Consider the following 21,089-nt stretch of genomic DNA (forward strand, 5'->3'; position numbering starts at 1 on the left):
TGTAAGTCTAGAGAACATTAAAATGTGCCAGGCTTTCTCCCTAGTTTGAAATAATAATTTTTTTCAGGATATTGTTTTATTGCCCGAAGTGTTGCTAGTGATGGTTTTCAGAAAGAAGAAGGAAAAAAAAAAAACCAACAACACACCACCAAACCAAAACATTTTCTAAATGTTTTGCTTCAAAAGACAAACGTGTGGCTAACTTCTTTTTGTAGTTGTGAAGTTTCTGTTTAGGAAGGTAACCCATTCTGAATTCAAATCAATAGACCAAACCATCAGATTACAACATAGTGTTGCTTTATTGTGCTGCTCCATAAACCTGCTTCTGTGTTTGTTGCAAGCATAACCTTTATGCTTTTGTTTACATTGTAGGAAACACAGTTCTAGCAATGAGTTTTTTCATTTAACTCTAAACATCTTTTTATTTTGTTAATTTTAAAATTATTAGGTTTTGCTATGTTATGTTTTTAAAGGTATTTTTTGCATACTGCTGCTCATATTTCAATAAACAAAACAAAAAACCCACAGATTTTTCTGATTTCCTTTATCTGTAACTCAGTACGTGTCAAGTATTTGTTTACAAGGGTTGATTTATGAGTTCTTGTAACTCTCGATGCTGATGCCTCGCCATGTACGTATTCCTCCTCATACAAATGTGATCTTGTAATTTTAAAAATACTTTTCTGTAGTTTTTTTGGTAATGCAAAAGCTGCAGTGCTCTCAAAGCAGAGATTAAATTATTTCATTAATTTATTTAAGAGTCCTTTTTTGGGGAGCTTGTAGAATGCAGCCAGCCAAAAACTCTAATTGCAGTAATGGTATCAATTTGCTAGTATTTATAAAAATATTTAAATCAGTAGTACAAAAAATGTGTATCTGTAAGACTTCAGCAACACTCTGATTATTGTGTTTTGGGTGTGGTTGGGGTTTTTTTTAGCGTTGTGGCTGACCATAACGTTTTTAAACAACTGTCATCGTGTCTGAATCTGTAGAGCTTTAACCTGATGACCGATAGCCTTTTCATTGAAATGAAGGCTGTTCGAATATCTCTTGAAACTCAAGTACTGTTCCAATAAAATGGAAATTTAGGAGCATTTTAGTAAGCTGTTCTTTTACTGTCTATTAGCCTTATTTTTTAAGGCTGAGGGGAAGAAAACTTTTCTCTTGTTTACCAAGATACGATAGAAATAGAGGTTGACATAGTAATTGGTGGTGTGCACTAATTAAATCCCTTTTTTTGTCAGGATGAGTACAAAAATGCTGAATCTCAATTTCACAGGGATATCCATTTAAGAACTACAGAAAGGACAAATTATTTGATTAGTACCGCACAAAACAAAAGTGTGGATACAGCTTGATCTTCTCTGTGCTTCCTGCTTTGGGATTTAATTTGGCTAGCAGACTGCCACCTTGCAATAATACTCCATCAAGTTCTCTCATCTTCTCAATAGTAATAGGTTTTTTCCTCTGAATGTACAACTGCACTATACTAAGGAGGATCCAATCACTCAGGCAGTAATTTTTTTTAAATCCCTGAAACCTGATGGTTTTGCTTCCAAAACAATGATTGCCATGTAAAGTTCCCAGAAGATTTATTATGATAGTATTACCTAGATGATACAGTCTAATTTGCAAATGAGTAACATCTCAAATTAAGTGTTGCAGTGGCTTGTTGGCTTTCAAGAAACTTTATATGAGCTTGTATTAATAGCTTTCTATATAAGTAAAAAACAAAACAAAAAACGAAACAAAACCCACAAAGAAAAAAATCTTGGTTATTAAAAGCTATAAAATACTCTTTTATAGAACTGAAGACTTTTTGTTAATCCTACTAGTCTTTCACTCTGGGGAGTTAGGGGTATAGTAACAGTTGATAATTACATCTCTGTGAGTAGCTAGCCAAAGTAACCTGTGAAATTGTTTATTTATGGCTTTTTCAGAAGAAAAAAACCTTTGGGCAAAACCCACCTCTCCCACCTCCGCTCCAACCTGCATTGTGTGCTAAATGAGTCAGAGGCTACTTCTGTTCACTGCTGCATAAAAAGCAAATATCTCACTGGCATTTAAAGTGATTAAACATTGGGTGTCCTATATACTGTGCCAAGAGAAATCTGCCTTTCTTGCCCTGGAGTGCTCCCTGCCCTGTTGTAGCCAAGGACCATGCCTTCTCTGACACCATCCCAAGAAATCCTACTCATCTAGAAAAACTGTTTGATAGAAGTTAGGAAAACTGGGCAAATTACTTTTACTATAGATACTTTGGTCAGAGGACATTAGTGATTGGAGTGTCAAGTCAGTGCTCTAAATCGGGCTTTTTCAAATAGCTTTCCTGAAGTAAGCACTTGGTACCATGGAAATGCTGATTCCATTTAGCTTGCCAAATTCAGTATTTTGGCCTATAGGATTTAGAAAGTGTGTTTTCCAGACACTGCTAGCATAAAAAAAAAATCATTGGACTACACTCCGTGATGATACTGGCTCTAGAATCCCTGAAATCTTCAGCACTGTTAATCTTCTGACTTAGGATGCAGAGCAAGCTATCTTCTCCTGTGTGCACTGAGGCATTTGTAAAAAGTCCCAAAGTACCTGTGAATTGTCAGCCACTCGTTAATGCAAATGTTTTTAGATACTGCATCATCTTAATGCTCAATTAGTATTGGCGAGAGAATTGGCTTATGCTGATGAGCGTTTTGTAGTTGGCCAGTGTTAGCACTCTGGGTTGGTGCCATTCAACACAAATAATCATTCCCCTTAGTTTTGGAGGTCTGTGTATAAACTTCGAAGTAAAAAAATGGTCATCTTGTGCATTTTTATCATACAGGCGCAGCAAAGCTGGTTGTCTGTAGCTTTGTAGTGTGAATTCTTACGCCAACCACTCGCAAATTTAATAACGCATCAGAAGAAAGCTGCGTGCTGGAAAGTAGCTTACCTAGGCTGAAAAACGAAGCCTATGTGAGCTATAGAGTGGAGGTATGAGACTTGCGCAAGCTGTCTAGCATCTGTCCCTGGGCTTCCTGTTGTGCTGTGGGAACAGCAGAAGTCAAAATAGAAACTAAGTTTTTTGGGGAAAAAAAACCCTACAGCATAAAACCATCGCCAAAGCCACTGAAAGGACAATACTCTGAGTCCTGATACCTGGGAGAAGCTGCAAGAGGTTCAGTTGTTCTTTTTCATGATTTTCCAGCTCCTGGAAGTTGGAACAAGGGTCCTTGTCTCTAAGAAACATTATTTTGAAGCATCTGTTTCTTTTGCCTCCTATTAAGTGTGTGGTCCCCTACCCAGGTGAAGGGGACTGTGTGCGTGTGTGGCCGTGGCCACGTAGCTGTTGACGGGGGGTGTGTAGGACACCCATTCTCAGCAGAATATTTGTGTTGCTGAACTGCTTGCCCAGGTTTTCAGATGTGCCAGGGAAAGTGGCATGTCACGCCTTGAGTATGTGCCAGCCATTTGTTGCAGGTGGACTAAAACATGTAGTCTGGCTTTTTCTTTGCCCGATGTTCCTAAATTTAGCAATATTTTCCTCTAAAACCATCCTGCGAGGTCTCCAAAGTCCAGCACAGTCGAAGGACTAGACCTCAAGATACCGAGTAAGAAGCCTTTAGCTAATGGAGTTCTAGTGGTACATTCACGTTTGAAGAGGGAGCAAACCTTAATAAAAGACAGCACAACCACGTACAATACCCGTGTGATAAGTACTTCAGTGTTTTACAATTTCCAGGCAGTTTGCATCAAATTCTTTTTGAATATACTGTTCTTGTTAACTGCCTTATAGGGCCACATGTTCAAATGTGCTGTACAAATATTTCTGTAAGCAACATTTTTTAGTTGAGTGCAAACCCAAGGGAAGGTCTGGCTTGCAATTCTGTTAATCCTCCTGTTCTGCGCTTCTGAAGGTAAGTCTGAGGCTGCGGTTTCATCGGCTGGTAAATGTGGTTGTAGGGCATGTGGGGGTCCGGTCAAAAACAAATGTTGCAGCCACTGACAACCTATAACATTGAAATGACAACAAAAGAAGTCTAAAAGTTCATTCCAAAAATCTGGAGGCGGGAAATCTATCCCAGCAGAGATATCTTGCCAGGCAAGATATATTTATTTTCAGTACTACCTTAAGTTTGTGCTGGAGTGATAATTGCCTGCTCTCTAAGGATGGCAAGAAGCCAGCGTCACAACAGTGTCCTGTTTTCTGAGCGCGATGGTCACACCTGATCTAGAACAAGCGGTTGCTGTTGGGCAATCCCGCAGCCAACTTCTCCGTTGAAGGAGCTCTGCTCTAGAAGAACACTACAAGTACTCACTTTAGTGCAAGAAATGAAGACACAGATCTATAGAAAACCATATGAGAGAAGCAGGTTGTTAAATTCTCTTTTATACAGAATTTTTAGGGTGCTAGCCACAATGTTCCCCTTAAATGTCCGTGACTGGGGAAACTCCTAACAAGCCAGCCCGGCTATAGCTGTGGAGCAGGCTTATGCCAGGTCAATCAGTTCTGTATTTAATTGATGAACTCTCTCTATTGCTGTTTGAATGGTGCTTGCTGGTGCTATGCTGGAGGGAAGAGCAGCAGGACGAAAGCAGTACGGCAACACATCCGGAGGGCGGTCACGGGGCAGCTGCGTTGCCGTACGTCACCTGGAGCCCACCTGCCTCCTGCTCAAGGTACGAGTTGGTTTTGGCGTGGGACGGCAAAGGGGTGCCCTGAGTTACCAGGGACTCGCCCCAGGGCGGGGTGGTGGTTGCAGAAGCAGGGACAGTGTTGTGGAAATGCTTTAGGCGCCCGTACCCGCTATAGGCGATGTAGGACAACTAAGGCAAGGTAGAAGTCTAACAAAAACAAAATGATAGGCAGTTTTTATACGCATCAGCAAATTAATGTGAAACCTCAATTTTTTCAGTCTTAAGTCTTGTAAAAGAAAATAAAATTCAAACTCATGTTCAGAACGAAGCCTACTTAGTTATCAAATCCACCCCCCCTCAAAGACAAACCCTCTAAACCCACTTCATTCCCGCGGAGATGGGAGGTGAGGGGTTTGGGGGGTGCGGTTCTGGGGGGTGGAAGGTGTTGGGTTGTCTCCAGCCTTTCTGTGTTGCTGCTCCTTGCAGGACTCCTCCTTTTTTCCCCTAAGACATGTAAAAAAAAAAAAAAAGCTTTTTAAATTAACAGCTCTTTTGTTCTAAGGCCAGTTTTATTTTGTTCTTTATAAATACATTTTTTCCATTCTCTTTTTGAAGTTACACATCTGCTATTGCAAATAACCCGGTTATTTCCAGGACTAAATAAGAAGTGCTGTGTAATCCACTGTGAATCTCATTTTCTGAAGTTTTAGATATAGAAATTGCTGTCAGCAAACTCATGAACCTCTCAAAAGCTGTGTGGGTGATTTCGACTTTAGAGCTGGATTGAGGAATTTGAGAGAGCATGCACAAGAGACCAAATAGGCTCTTTTCTGTACGAGCCCAGTGGAGGCGAGCTTTCCTGAGACCTGTGAGATTTCAGGTCTCTGGTGAAGAGTCTCACTCTAGAAGATCTTTATGGGAGAAATTCTCCTTAAGTTTCCTGTAAGAAATCAGAGGTAAATATAGTATGTTGAACCTGGGAGTGCAAGTTTAGGAGTGAACTGGTTGCGTCCATGGGGATGGTTCACCGGTGGTGGTACAGGCACCTCCCGCAGGGAGGGATTTCGTATTGCCAGGAGGGTAGAAGTGAGGGAGAGAGGAGGAAAAACACTTGCACAGATGTGACTGTGTGTGTAACTTGCTGCCCAGGAGACTTTCCATTAATGGATTAATGGATTTAAACCAAACTTCTTTGCTTATACCTGTAGTTTCTGTAGTTGCTCAGGGTCCTGTGAGTTAAGGCTTGGAAGAAACCACCTCCTAAAGCCAATGTGCTGTGAACACAGTCCAACGGTATCTTCCTTTCATCTTCTCGGTCTGACGTATCTGCTGGTGTTTTAAATGTTCTGACTGCCAGGTAGATAAACCTCCTGGCTCTCAAAAGGTTTAGGAGAACACGGACCATGGTCAGAACAGCGTTCGGGGAGGGACCTGGGCGCTGGCAGAGCAGAACCAAACCTCTTGCCCAACACGGCTGCTGGGATCGGGTCTGGCAACGTGCCCCTGTGGATGTGTCAGGGCAGCCGCTTCTCGCTAGGAAAACGAAGCTCGGACCCTACTCAGCCTCTTCAGGCGTTCTCTGAAATGACTCTCTGTAAGTTTGGAAGGACAGAAAGAACTCAGGAGGAGTGTAACTAAACCCTCGCTCTTGTTAGCACTCGCTAATGGCTTTATGTAAGCCCTCAGCCTTTTCTCTTTCTTTTCTTAATGGAAGCTGAGTTGCGGAGGAGCCTTTGTCCTGGTGATTCCTGTTTTGAAGTGGTGCCCTGGGATAAGGGCTTTTCATTTCTTTTGAAGATGCTACTAGAAGAAAACTCATTAGAGCAAGTGCAGTTACAAATTGCTGCCGCTCTTGTGGTTTGACACCGGTTTGGAGAGCGTGATCATGCAATGCAGCTTTGCTTTCCGCTTTGGCAGGCGGCACCAGGGCATTTACCAGGCTGAGGCATCCCAAATAGTGTGAAATATTTAGCTTTTGGGGTTTATTCTTTGCCTTTTGCCTTGCTGTGTAGTTTGACAGACTTGCAAGCCTTACAGATGAGTCCTCTCCAGGCGTCAGTTGTGATGGGCACGTGGCCATCACGTAGAAAACGCTCAGCTCCTGGATTTTGCTTGGGGGAAAGGGAAATGCAGGAGGGTGAGTGCCCATAGAAAAGCCCACCACCCTGTAGGTGCAGGTAGGAAATGTGAGAAGAAAGATGGGTCCTGCTGGGTCCCCAAAATGTTAACAAACCTGGTGTTCAGGCAGAGCAACAGGATGAGTGAGCTCCCAATTTTGGGGTGCTCTGGCAGAGCCGGCAGCTCCTCCGTGGTGACTCGGTACCAGAACTGCAGCAAACTCCCCGCGGGCAGCGTCTGTGCCAGCAGCTCGGGCAGCTGGGTTCAAACCCAGCCACGGACTAAGAGATTAAAGCCAACAGACTGAAATATAGCAATAATAATAACCATCTGTTGGCATCAGATGCAAAAGGACTCGCTGCTTCCAGGTGGAAGTGATGAGTTGTTTCCCTGGCCCAGAGAAAGAAGAGTTAAAACCTTATTTAACACGCAGGTCCTGATTCAGCAGAGCACGTAGCCGGGTATTTTAAGTGTATGGATGCTCTCCAAAGTGTTATGGGAGCTACTCATCCTTTGAAAGCAAAGCGTATGATTAAGAGCCTCTGTGAACTGGGGCCACCCCTCTTCTCACAGCATCGTGTCCCGGGTTTCTGGTGTTTCACTCGTCCTTCGCATTTTGGCACGTCGACCGCCAGTCTGCCTGGCAGAGGAGCCGTCAGGCTGCGGGTGTCGAGAGGCTCTTCTGAAAGGCACATTGAGAAAGCGGGGCTTGCTGTAAAGACACAGTGAATGGTGTATTTGTGTCGGGGCAGGCGTGTGACTGGCATGAGGGGAGCGGAGGGATGGAGTGTATATTTGGGACCCCGTGTGTGTCATGCACCTAATAAACCAGCTACAAGTGAATAAATGCCCGTCGTCCCTCTCCTGGCATGCCTGGGGTCGGGAAGTGGATTTTATGGTCAACTTGAATTTTGGGGCTGGTGGAAGAGAATATATCTGATGTTTTCTATACATACGTTTCATACATTGGTTAGAACGTCATTATTAGAACCTTCTTCTGCAATAGAAGTGATTCTGGGTAGTGATGAGAGCAACACAGGGCATGCATAAAAGCTTTCCCAGTAAATCAGCTAGCACGCTGAGCATACAGCTGCTTCTGGGGTATTACTCCAACTATCGGGCTGTGGGGAAAAGTAGGATTATTCCAGGGTTATTCTTGAACATTTAAATAAAATACAGTAGGGAGCAATGCAACATGTGCTTTATCAGGTCCTGAGGATTTTGCTAGCAGAAGTTCTTAGACCAAACTCATTATGGCTGATAGCTGAAAACAAGCTGCTGTTACTTAAAAATAAATAAGAAATGCCTGATTTGATAAAACTTGATTTATTCAAAAAGGGCTGAGATAAACACACTTGAATTTATTCTCACTTTCTACATTAGAGTAATTACTCGGAATTACACCAGTTAAATTTGGTTCAGAGGAGATAAAAATTGGCCACCTATTGAGGAATAAAATATTTAAGCGTGTTATATAGTAGTTTAACTTACTTGAGCATAATAGTACATGGTAACCAAGACAATGACATGGAAGAGTTATCAACTGTGCAATTCCTGTGTAAAAAAAGCTTACACACAGGCTCCCACGTATACACATTTTATCTGTGTGTTTGAATGCGAGCCTGTATGTGTGTGATTGCGTTGTAAAATCTTTTCATTTGGATTAAATAAGTTATGTACATATACACACACAGCACTTCTGCTGTACTCTGCACGTTAAGAACTGATTTAGGGGCACAGCATCTGACACACTTGAACCCCGTTCTTCTGCTAGATGATCCACTAGCAAAAACGGGAGCAAAAATAGGGTTTAGGACTCTGTGTTTCTGGGTAGCTGCAATTCAGTTGTATGTTGAGCTACTGGGATTAAAAAACAAAAAGCCCTTTGCCCACTGTTCGTGGGAAATAGAAATACTGTTCTGGGGTTCATGCAGTTGGATCTGGAATTGTGCTGTAACTGCAAGTTTGTTAAAAATCAGCATCTATAAAATAGCATGTCAGCTAACAAGGTTCAGATAGAACAAAATCGGGTAGCTAATAACTTAAACTGGTGTTTTTTGCCAGTGACGAATGTTGAATCAAACTGTTACCATATTGATAAGGCATGCTTCTAATTGTTCTAGATTTATATAAAGAGCAAGGAGTGGGGATATTGTGCATTAAAGGAACTACTCCTATAAAGCTGTGTCTTATGGCTTTCAGAAGTTACCTACTTTTTTTACTGAACTCGGAGCACTCTGCTCTCCCCTTTCATTAGTTTACATACTATTAATGATATTTATTTTCTCTCCTTCTTTCTCCCCATCCTGATTATTTTGGTGTCATGCCGTGGTGAATAATTTCCTTTGTGGCCAAAGAAAGTTGAAAACAAATTCCTTAGGTATTTAGTGTTTCACATAACTGGTAACTTAAAACCTGTTCGACGATGCAGTAAAACATCAAAACCATCTTTCACAGAATCACAATCAAAAGCCCAAATAAACATTTTTCGTTTTCTCCTCCTGCCTGGCAGGACTCCCGCTGCATTACCACGCAGTTTCCCCAGCAGTTGAGAGAAATGGGTCTGGAAAGTAAACTCATCCTCGCCATGGAGCTGTTAGGTAAATATACTGTGGTTTTTTACATTTGATGCTATGGTTTCATAAACATGGGTAACAAGCTCCACCAGATGCCCAAATCAGAGATTGTTGTTAATGCAAATATCCTTGTATGGACACCGAATGGGTGGATGATGACATTTGCATACATACAGAGCTTAATCTGGAATCAGGGGGCAATTTTTTGCACACAACTGTATAAATTTGCTAAAGCATTCTCTCTTCAGTTCATAACAGAGCTTTTTATTTACAGCTATTCTGATTTGCGTACAGTATATTTTTCGGCAATCTCTTCCTGCGATGCAGCCTATTACTTTAAAGAGGGTCAAATCCATTCACTGACATATGGAAATAACGCCTTATTGCACAGGGTTTCTGGTGCCTGCTACTGTTGTAAGACATCGTTTCTCTCTAGCGTCAGACAGCTTGTGTCCTCCACGGGCTCCTCGCTTCTCTGAGCGATCTGTCGTAAGGAAGAGTAGCAAAAAAAGAATTTTTCAGCTGGCAGTTTATGAAGAGCACAATGAGTGTCACAGTCAAGAGCAGAAAGAAAAACAGAATGATGTAGGTCACCAGGTCTGGCTTATTTATTTCCCCTTCTTTTAACGCCCTGGCTGTCGACATGTAAAAAGCGGAGGAGCTCACGGGTCTCGGTGTGCCGCTCAGGTAGGGCGTGTTGGTCTGGATGATTAGGTGAGCTTCAGTGGCACTGGTTGAATTTAGCAATTCACTATACATGTTCTTGCTTAAATTTCCTCCACGGTAGAAGTAAAGCAGGAGAGCAAACGCAGTCAGTCTTTGGCAGAGGAAAGGAATAATGTTCCTGCTTGTAAAAGGCTGAAAACCAGCCGCATTTTGTCTAAAAGCAAATTAATTCACTTGTGTGGCTCAGTGGCTTTCTTTTAAATCTTCTTGGCTCATATTTACAGCATTCATCCACAAATACTAATCAAAAATGATACCGGTACCTCGTCTCCTGGCCCCCGTTCCCCCAGCACACCTCTTTTGGGGAAAGGCGCTGGATCATCTGCTGGTCAGCCGGGACGGGCTGGGAGCTCCGGGAACCTGCTGGGAGCCCCGGGAACCTGCTGGGAGCCCCGAGCCGCCGCTCCACCTGCATGGGAGAGGGCTGCCCCGATCCAGCGCCGGTGCCGGCAGCCGGGTGGAGGGAGCCAAGGCTCTGGCTGGCAGCGCTCACTGTCCGTGAAGGGAAGGCACGGTGGATTTCCAGCTGATTTTCGGAGGTGGGATGCACACAAATCCGGGGTTAAACGGCATCTGCGGGCAGAGGCAGCTGCTGCTTTGAGAGCCTGCTGAATTTGCCGTCGCGGTTCTCTGCCTCGGGAGGCTCCGTGCTGTTGAAAATCCCGGTGCTGTGAAGCATTAGTTGACTTTCTTAATCCCAGTTAACAGTGCGCTGTGGAGCCAGTGTTAAGAGGCTGAGCTCTCTGCTTGAGCTTTCCAGGTACTCCTTTCGATGGCTTTGAGAAAAATAAATTTTAAAAAAAATTAAAATTAACCAATGTCCCTTTGTTTAACAAAGAAACGCCAAAAAAGCCTCCCCGTAAATGGGAGGGGGGGGTTAGTTCTTTGGAAACCTCCTCTCTGTGCTCGGCTCAGCCGGGCTGCGAGGTGGGACTGTGCAGGGTGCTGTCAAACATGACTTTTCCCCCCCGACAGAAGCTCCACCGCAGCGTCACTTGCTACCGTGGGAAGGGGAGAACTGCGTGGTGGTGCCGACCGGCTCCGCAGCCCGTGGTGCATCTGGCAGTGACACGATGCTAAAAAGGAAGAGATCTTCCGATAAATCCCTGTGAGTGCCTGAGGCTCTGGCTAGAGGTTTTTGAGCTGGGGGAGGGTAGCAGAGAATGGGACAAAAAGAAGAAAATTGCATCAAAACCTTTCTTTCTTCCTCAGACCTTTATTGTTAAAATCTAGAGTGATCAGAAAATGTCTTTTCCCCCCCACACACCCCCCTTCTATATGGTCCCCAGCACCCTCTCCAGCCTGACAATTAGCATGTTAATTTTTTTTTTTCATCAAATTGCTTTTATGCCATTAGCTGCTGGCTGCTTGCCAGCTCGCGCTCGCGATCTCTTGCTCCGGTGCATCAGATAAGCCCCGTTAATACTTTTATTTTAACGCATTGCAACTTGAAAAAGAGCAGGGGACAGGGCCGGGGGGGAGAGGAGCGCGTGGTAACTGGGCAGGGGAAAGGGGGGAACACGTTCTCCAGTCCCAGGGTGCTGATCCCAGCAAACGTTAAAGCTGCTTTAACGTGATGAGACGTTGCAGCCAACAGTCCCGGGTGATGAAACGTTTCAATTAGCATAACAAATATTTCTGGTGGGAGAGGGGGAATGAAGAGAGGAGAAATATTCCGGTCAGTTAGATTTAAATAAAATAAAAAGGTCTCTGCTAGAGGGCAATGCCCTCTGAGGCCCTGGTCAGCGTGTTCCTCATCTCCTGCCAGGCTCCGGGCGCTCCAGGTAAACCCCCTGTGCCTCCAGCCAGTCTGCTGGGGCGGTTGGCGGCTGTCGCATCCCTGCGTTTACCTCCAAGTCTTGGGGACCTTTTGAATTCACAAGGAGATCTTCCTCTAAGGCTTTGCTGATTTTTTTTCTTTCTTTTTTTTTCCCCCCCTTCCCCCTTTTCAGCCGAAGTGAGCGGCTCTTCCACGTGCTGCTCCCCGGGGCGGCTGGGGGGGTCTTTCCCTGCCTTACCTAACGCTGCTCCTGGGGACGCGTCTCCTGCCCGCAGAGCCGCGGTGGTTACACCTATTTACTCTGTGCGGGTTCAAAGAACAGGACACCGAGGCAGGCAGCCAGCACGGGGGTTGGAAAAATCAACAGTCATAAAAAAGCTAATATAGTTTGCAACTGTTTTACCTATCATGTCTCCTTGAAATAGGAGAGTTTGTGGGCAGCAGCATGACATGGATGTCTGGAAGGCTGGATGTCCTCCCAGGACCATCCCGTCTTCGGCTCTCTCCTCCCTGAACTGTTTTTGAGTTTAACCAAACTTTGCATCCTTTTTTATTTATTTACTGTATTGTTTTTATTAGTCTCTAGGAAAAGCAGGAAGGCATCTGGGGGCTGAGTCCTATAAATAGCGTGGACAGTCTTAGTGTTTCACATACTTTAGCAAAAAGTTTGTTATGAACAGCTTCTCTGCAAATGTTACCAACATTCTAAGAGGGGGAAAAAATGCCACAAAAGACGCACATGAATGTCGTGGGTGGCTCCTCGGCGGCCATGTGCTCATCCTCTCCTCCCTCCCTCCCTCGAGCCTGTGGGGAGCGTGCCCCTGAGCCGTTGGAGGTGTCCCCGGAGGTTAATGGGACCGTCACGTCAATGGGACGGTCACCTCACTGCTGGGAGGGGACAAGCGGGCTGTTTGCTCTGCCAGGTCAATGCCTCTGCACAGCCTGGTGTGGCTGTGTGTCCCTTCCCCGCAAACACGGGTGCCCCTCTCAGCCTCCCCTTTCCACCCCTTTTCACATGCAGGTTGCATGCGGACACAGAGCCGGAGTCTTTATTTATTTTTTCCCTTTTGCTCCCACAAAAATGTTATCTCTCATTCTTGCAAGATTTGTTTTCTGCCCCGAAGATACAATAGTTCAGCTCCAGTGCTCGCGTTTCGGGTTGAGAACCATTGCTAACGGTCACGGTCCAACCGCCCGGCGCTGGGATAAATCCTCCGGGTGTTTTACAGGCAGCCTGCGAGCACGCGGGCTCGGGAGTGCGCAGAACTCCTCCTGCTTTTTGGCTGGCTGGCTGAGGCTGATACAGAAACTGGTGAGAAGCCCTGGGAGTAAATCAGATGTGTTTTCTGCAGCACTGTATCCAGCCTTAATCTTAAAAAAGCTAAATTGCCATAAATAATACCTTAGTCACAAAAAGAAGAGCTGATCCTTTCCCCTTGTTCTCCTTTATTTGAAAGAGCATTTGAAGTCTTCAGTTCCTTGCAATTTTTCCTCATTAACTTATTTCTTATTTAGTAGCTTTGTTGTTATTGTTGCTTGGTTTTTTTCTTTTTTTCTTTTTTTTTTTTTAAGGTTTCCAGCATTTAATGACTTGTTTCGTTAGTTTTTTAATGTACACTGGCAATGGTGCTGCAAGGACAAACGTAAAGCCTCTGACACTGCCTGGACTTGAACAATAATAAACCTCTCGGTGTTGCAACTTCTTGGTGCGTTTGGAAGCTGGGTCAGCACCGCTGGCCCTGGTGGCATCACGGGGACCATCCCGGGGCCGGACAGGCTCTCCACCTCCTCCTGCCTCACCCGCCCCTGTGGGCATGGCTTCCCCCAGCTACATTCAAGAGCAAGAAATTTCATCTCAGAGCTGTCGGAGCCTCCTGGAGCCCCAGCTGACCCCATGGAATTTATCGACCGTCGTGGTGACTTGGTGGCAGTTCTGGCCTGAGCTCGGTCCGGTCTTGCCATAGTGTGAAATAAATAGTGACATAAACCGTCCAGAGCAGAAAGAAGGGCAAACAGAGCCTGTGACCCTCAGCACCACTCAGCTGCTGCTCTCCGGGCTGGCAGGGCGAGAGTATTTGCTTTAACAATCCTTCAGCCAAGCTACCACCAAACACGATGCAAATCTTAGCAGGTGGGAACTGCTTGGGGTTCAGCCGCGCTGGGAAAGGCTGGAGCCTCTCCCCGTTTCCGGACTGGTAAATAATGCATGATCTCTTATATGCTTACGCAACCCCTACTATGATAAATATCAACCGAGGGAAATGAAAGTGGAAAGAAACGTTATCTTTCTCAGTAATGCAACCATTTACAATCTGTGTTACGATCCTTCTGCTCTTAGGAGTGAGTGGCAGTCGGGGGGATGTTTCTATTAGCAGCCTAGAATGCAACAAATCATGGGCTGTAACTTTCCAGCGCTGCGTAAAAGCAACCTTAAAACCATATAAAGGAAAGAAAATAAAAATAATATACAGAAATTATTTCCTTTTTTAATCACTCCAAAGGAAAATACGTATTTCCAGGTGCCTGAGAATCAGATATTGAGGACATTATTTTCAAATGCGAGGGCATAAAACTAAGCACTAGACATCTAATCTGGGGATCTTGCCTTCGGTGCTTAAATACGGGACTGGATGCCTGAAGAAATTGGCCCAAGTGCAGAGACGTCTTGAAAATATTTTGTTTCAAATGAGCTCGTGTGTGCTATTTAAAACGAACTTCTAACATTAGGTTTCTTGGGGCATGTTTGCACCAGCGGAAGCAGAAGCATTTAGAAAGTTTCCAGAGAAGTCTGTGAAAAAGGGAGTTTGCGTGCATTTTATCAGGGCTGCGTCCGAATCCCTCGTTCCCCTGTGGCTTGTGAGGAGCATCATGATTCACCAAGGCATGCTCCATAGGAGGAGAGGGAATAAGTGTTCCGCACCTCCTGCTGTCCAGGTAAGCTTTGCCACTGCTCAGGTGGATGTAGGGAGATAACTCTGGTGAAGAGTGGCAGCATCCCAGCCTCCCTGCCCTCCCATCGCCGCTCCAGCATACTGCAGCAGCTCGGCAGAGCTTCAGTGGGGTTTTGCAGTGCCAGGAGCTTCACCAATAGCGAAAGATTTTTGTATCCTTGTGTGGTAGATATGTGGGTTCCCTGTGTCCTGAAAAAACCCCTCATTTTCTCTTTGCAATAGCTGGCTTGGTATATATAGAAGGGAAAGCCCAACTGAGTTTCGAGCAGCCAGGAGCGCGTGGGCGGGCGTCCAGTGACGCTCCGGGGGATGCAGCATCAGTATATCCACGCATGGAGCACATGAGCAGGAGGGTGTTCTGGAAGTAAAAGCAAAAGGCGTAATTGTAGAGAAAGGTTGTCTTTGGTCCCTCCTTTACGCTTAGAGAGCTGATTTCTAGCCGTGAGGCACTGGTTTGTGAGCTGAGCTGGGTGCGAAAGGGAACACCGGTGCAACCGCCCAGCTCTGGGCAGGAGCAAGGCTGCGCCCAGGTCACCAGGGGTGTGTCACCTCGGTCCTCGGGCACGGGCTGCTGCGTTGCGGGCTGCCTAGCCACCTTAGCTTGTAACCATGTTAGTCCTGCCTCGGCAGCACGGCGGTGCTCCCTGGGGCCGGTTCCTGGTCCAGCCTGTCGCTACCCAGGGAGATACGTCCAAGAACAGGTACGTGCACTAACAGGGCTACGTGCTGTGGGCAGCGTCTGGATTGCCAGAGTTTAACCCCAATTATTGAGGGTTGAATTTTGGTTAAGAAAAGAAGGGACGAAGTGTTATAGCTCACTGTGAGGTTTTAGTTTTGAACACGTTTTGCTTTTGGTGCTAGCAATCCCTTACCCACCTGCAATGTGAATAGAAGGCAATGTCTGTCCCATCCCAAATATACTCTCTGGAGATCAGAAGCAGATTTGGGGAGGCTGTGGGAATAGTGCTTTTCATCTCTCTCCTATTCATGTCTCTTCTCAAAGGGAATAGAATGAGTCCCTCTGCTGCGCAAAACACATCCCACCTGTATCTGTAACCCCCCTCCTGCCTGTTCCACGGGTACGCTGTAAAACTTCATGTTTAACCATAATGTTAGCTTCATTGTAGGGAATTCAGATCAGGAGGAGCTGGGGTGTCCCCATCTTCTTTTGAGAAAGAGTTGGACTCTCAGCTAGGAATCCTCTCCCTCTGGCATGGCGCTGCTTCTCCCTACCTTAATTTTGCCAGCATTAGGTGTTTGGGATGAGACAAGGATTGTTTGGGAAGCTTCATAGGTCATCACAGGGTTCTTTCATTAGCGGATCCTGTCTTTATTCAGGGTTTCTTGCTTGTACAACTCACCTGTCTGGTGTCAGAAATTTTTCCTCCTTTCTTGCAGGTGTCTGGGCATGGTCTGTCAGCGATGGGAAGCTGTGGCTGTGGCTGTCAGACAGCAGATGACAGGCTGGGTAGACAGGGTTCCTCTTTCTTCTCTGGTTATTGATTTTTGCTTTGGTTTTTTAACGTCCATGTTGATTGTAAATTTTGAGGGGGGTCAACACCAAGTAATGAGGGTGAGTTATTAAACCTAGGTGATCCCCTAGACATACACATGGGAGTTTCTTTCACCCTGCAGGGGTCCGGAGGATTAATTACTGAAGGTGGCAAGGTGCTCTGATGCGGTAAAAAAGACTAAAGAACCATCTAAAACAGGGTGGAAGAGGGAGCTGCACCCTGGGAATGACGGAGCTGAAATCTTACTAGGTGTCGACACTCTCTGGGAAGTTGAACCTTCGTCCCATTGCTCCAACACCGCGCCTCTGCCCAGCTAGGCAATCCTCGCCTCGAGCAGCATCGGGGCTTGCTGCGCGTGTGCCTCCTGCTTACGTGAGTTAATAAAGCAAATGTGTTGCTCAAGGTTGGTTATTTATTATTGGTCTCAGTGTGAGCTCAGCCTGCCTACAGCATTAGCTCAGAGAATCAGCGATCATATAAGCGGGGCTGACCTGCAGGTCCGTGGGTGCCCCTCGGCGAAGGGAACAGCAGATCAAACTAGAGAGCAGCACATCACCCTTCCCAGCCTGGGCATAAACTTCAGAGTTTTAGATAAACTTTATTTTGGGAATTACCAGACTCCCAGTGTGGCTGGCTACCACTTTAAGGCATATTTCCACCTATGACTGCAAAAAAATTAAGGGAAAATGGAACAGAGTGTTCCTCAGCAGGCCAGGGAATTGGGGAGTTTAATTGTTTGTGTGCTGCGTGATAAAGAAAAACAGTGTTATAATTTCTAATTTGTCATTCGTAACAGTCTGACTCAACAAATCACATTGCTCGTTGTTTTTAACTCAGAGGTCTTTTTGGTGTTAAGATAGAAACCTTCCGTAAAACAGGCGGAGCCGCCCTGGGGGCAGGTGCCTTCCCGCGGCAGGGGATGGGCTCCCTGGCCGCTGGCAGTCCCCAGCAGAGCCAAGGCTTCCGTCAGCTGGGCCCTTGTCTCCCAAACTGAAATCAGTCACCTGTAGGATGGCAGAACAAAAGGATTTGTTTCAACTTTTTTGGATTAAATCCTTCATTGAGACAGTCTCTTCCCTTTTTTCTGCTCTCCAAAACCACCTGTGGATGCACAAGGAAAGGGTAAAGCTGTAGTTTCAATTCCTACAGCAGAGCTGATCTGAAAGGTTTGCACTGTTCACCCAACGTATTCGCCTAAAAAGGGGGGAAAAAAGGCTCATAGGTCTGTACGTCAGGTTTCTGTGTCTGTTTATTCCTTCTTCTGTGGCGGAGTCTGAATCCTGGAGAAGGACTTGATAAATATTATCAGCGCCCTATATTTAGGCTCCATTTAATTATGTAAGTGACGATGCAATGTCCCTGCCTGGAGCAGGCCCAGCCTTGAATCAGACGGAATCGGTCAATTTTTCTCATGTTTCAGATTTCTAAGGCTCCCCATAGCCTGGGAGCACCCCCTCCTTGTTTCTGTGGGAGGTCCCTGGTCAGGCCTTTATGGAAAAGCAAGGCTTGCTTTAGGTTATTTGTGTGTTTGTACAAGCCAGAAGAAAGAGGAAAGCCCAGCTGCCAGGCGGAGATGGGAAAAGAGATCTGTGAGCGGCAAGCCCGGCCGGCAACGTCTGCTGGAGGGGAAAGCACTCTTACTCATCTCCTCGGTTCTCCTGTTGGCACGGCTTAGCCTTGTAAGTCCTCTTCACCCTCTTCATTAACTCTGATGGCTCGGTGTCTTTGGCTCTCGTTGCCTAAGACTAATTATTATTAGTCAAGGCAATTTGCCCACGGTTGCCAAATGGGATGGGACTGCACCGTGCTGGAACAACCCTTGCTTTGGGAAGCCTTGGAGGGGTGCTCCATCGTAGGGGGGTGGCTCCTCTGTGAGTAAGCAGCATCCTGGTGTTCCCTGGCCACCACCCAGGGAAGCTGTAAAATGCCCTCAGCAAAGATGGTCTGAAACTTATGCTTATTGAATAGACTAAGAAAGAAAATCTATCAGCATGTGACAAGAGTTATTTTAATCATCTAAAATCTTATTGCTTCTGGAACATCTGCTCTTTCATGGAGCAAATAAATTGGTTTTAATTTCATTGCCATAACTTCATGGAAATAAATTTGAAAAACTCAGAACCCAGTATCAGTTAGGATAACGATATTATCTTTTTCACATCTATGGCAGTGCTCATAAAAGGAAAACTGTGTGAAATATAAAGCAAATAGGAATACCTCAAATCTCAGCCCCTTGAAATATTTGCAAATAATGCCCGTGCTTAGTAAAATAAAACTTCACCTGACTTTTGACTTTGCAGAGGAAAGCAGGGTTATCCAGTGCTGTTCTTTTTGAGACAATGCAGGAAGATGTTGTTACTCAGTAATGTTCCTTGCCTAGGTAGAGGCAAATACATTCCCATTGTATTTTAATTAGTTCTGAACCTGTGCTGGTGAGAAATAGAGTACGGTGTTGTTATTAAAATTCATGCTTTAGAATCAGTACAGTTAGTACGGTCCCTGAGAACTGCAAGATAAAGAACTTTTAACTTTGGTTAATAGTGGAATTATCTATCTTGCTACCATTTAACCCATTGCTAAATTTTTAAGTAGAGAGAAAGGTTATGATTGTGAAGAGAAATTACTACATTGAGATCTTAAAGAAAAAGGTTGTGTTCCTTATCAGAGGCTACATCAGGCCAGCTGTTAATTATGAATGCTCATTAATTATAACAGATTGTCTGCCATAAAATCTCTTTAACTGAACTTGTGAACTGAACTTCAGTACGGCAATTTTAACAAATATGAGAGGGACTGTCCCTTTTAAAATGCTGGGGTTTTATCTCTTGTGGCATCCGTATTTAAAATTAAGCAAAATGACTAATGAAGTTAAGAAACTCATCCTTTAGAAGACCAAAGTCATAAAATTCTGTCAAATCCCTTTGAGACAAAACTATGAATTATAGCTAAGAGATTTTTTCCCTGTAAGTTTTTATTGCATTTTAAAACTCTCTAATTGTTCCCCAAGACAGTCTTCCGTTGTATTTTGCTGTAAACTAATTTGCTGAAGTGTCAGGAACCTAAAAATATCTCTAGGACAAAACCTATCATATATTCTTCTTAACATATATTCTTCTTAAGAACCAAAGTAACACCCTATTCCTCCTTAATAAAACCCAGCCCAGGCTGTTTGGTTTAACAGAGAGCTCTGCTGGCGTTAGAGTACACAAAATCCACGTTCATAGAAAGAGGGGGATAAATCTTGGTATTTTTGTTTAGCGTTTATACTTCTGGTCGTCTCCACTCTGAGCTGCCTCAGCCTTTTCTTTTTGTGGTTCGAGACTCTTTGCTGAGTGTTTATAGGATAAATTTCAGCTGAATTTCTTAAAATCAGCCTTCCCAAGTGTATTTTTGTGTCCCCATCCATTTTTGGGGAATCCTGGAGAGCAGGGAGGGCCGGAGACGTTTGGCTGTTGAACCTCGGGAGCGCAGAAGCCTTGTGTGCACAGCCAGTGATAACAGCATGGTTGCGATACAAAGAAATTTGGCTGTAGTTTTTTATCTAGCTTTAACTGGGGTTTTTAACTCTTCCAGTGCCAGGTTATTCCTAGAGCCGTTGTCATTGCTTTGCCCTTTCTGGTATTCCATTTGGCTGCAATATCACGACCGATGTGGTACCCACGCTGTAGCCTGGAAGGGCACATCTTTTCAATTACTGACAAATTTCCATAGAAGTATTTTTCCCTTTGATATTTTAGAAAAATCTCATAGGATGAAAATGTTGCATCAGTATTTTTAATGGTTATTTAGAGAGTGAAGTTTGGACATGCTTGAAAATACTGCTGGGCACCTATTTGCATGTGTAGGTGCCTAAATATCTGAGAAAGACAACCATCTGGTGTCTCTGGACTTAGATTCTCGGAAAATATGTAGACTACTGAAATGAAGGGAATTTGGGCACATACATTTCTGTGATGATTTGTTCAGCTCTTGATGACTCTCTCTCTAATGTACGGAGGAAGAATATACAGAGACTTTGAAAGCATCTGATACCTTTGTACTGCCTGGATGTGTTTTACAGATAACACTATGGAAGATTATAAGGAAAAAAACCATATATTTTGTACAAGTATTCTGCCCTCCACTTTTAACATACCTTTGAGCTCTTACTTTATAAAATAAATAATTGCTTACCTGGTGCCTAAGTACTATTGCCTATTACTTCTAAGTCAATTAATTTCTGAAATAATTTTGAGCTACATCAAGCTGCTTCTCCTCCTTAAAGATTTTTTTCCTTCCATCCTTTTCTAATAGAATTCCAGACTCAGTCTTCTAATTTACGTGAAACTCCTGGGTTGGCTATAAGAGAGGATTTGGCCGCAGCGTGCTGGAATACAAACCATTCTGATGTTAGAAAACTGAAATCAATCCTGCCTCAGGCATGCCTTTACTTGGTGCAGAAGACAGAAGCGTTAGTATCCCGATGCAGAACACCTTCTGGTCTGTGCATGGTGTCACTGCTGCAAAGCGATACGAAATCCTGTAATTCAGAGCTAAAGACCATATTTTGCCAGATTTGGGAGGAAGTTCTCCCAAAAGAGATCTGGGTAACTCCCAGTGGGTTACTGCCAGCATTTTGGGGGTTTTTATGTTTGGTCACTAGATTAAGTGAACCCTGAGAAACACTGGAAAAAAGCCACTCCTAAACCCAGAAGTTGTTCCAGCTTCTACAGGGGGAAGCCTGGGACGGGGAACTAGTAAAATTATTATTCATTTCAGTGGTGGCTCTTTAAATATAGGACAATGTGTTGGTACTGAACCTGTTACATGA

Source organism: Fulmarus glacialis, unplaced genomic scaffold (assembly GCF_000690835.1).
Source record: "Fulmarus glacialis isolate BGI_N327 unplaced genomic scaffold, ASM69083v1 scaffold20754, whole genome shotgun sequence".
NCBI lineage: Eukaryota > Metazoa > Chordata > Aves > Procellariiformes > Procellariidae > Fulmarus > Fulmarus glacialis.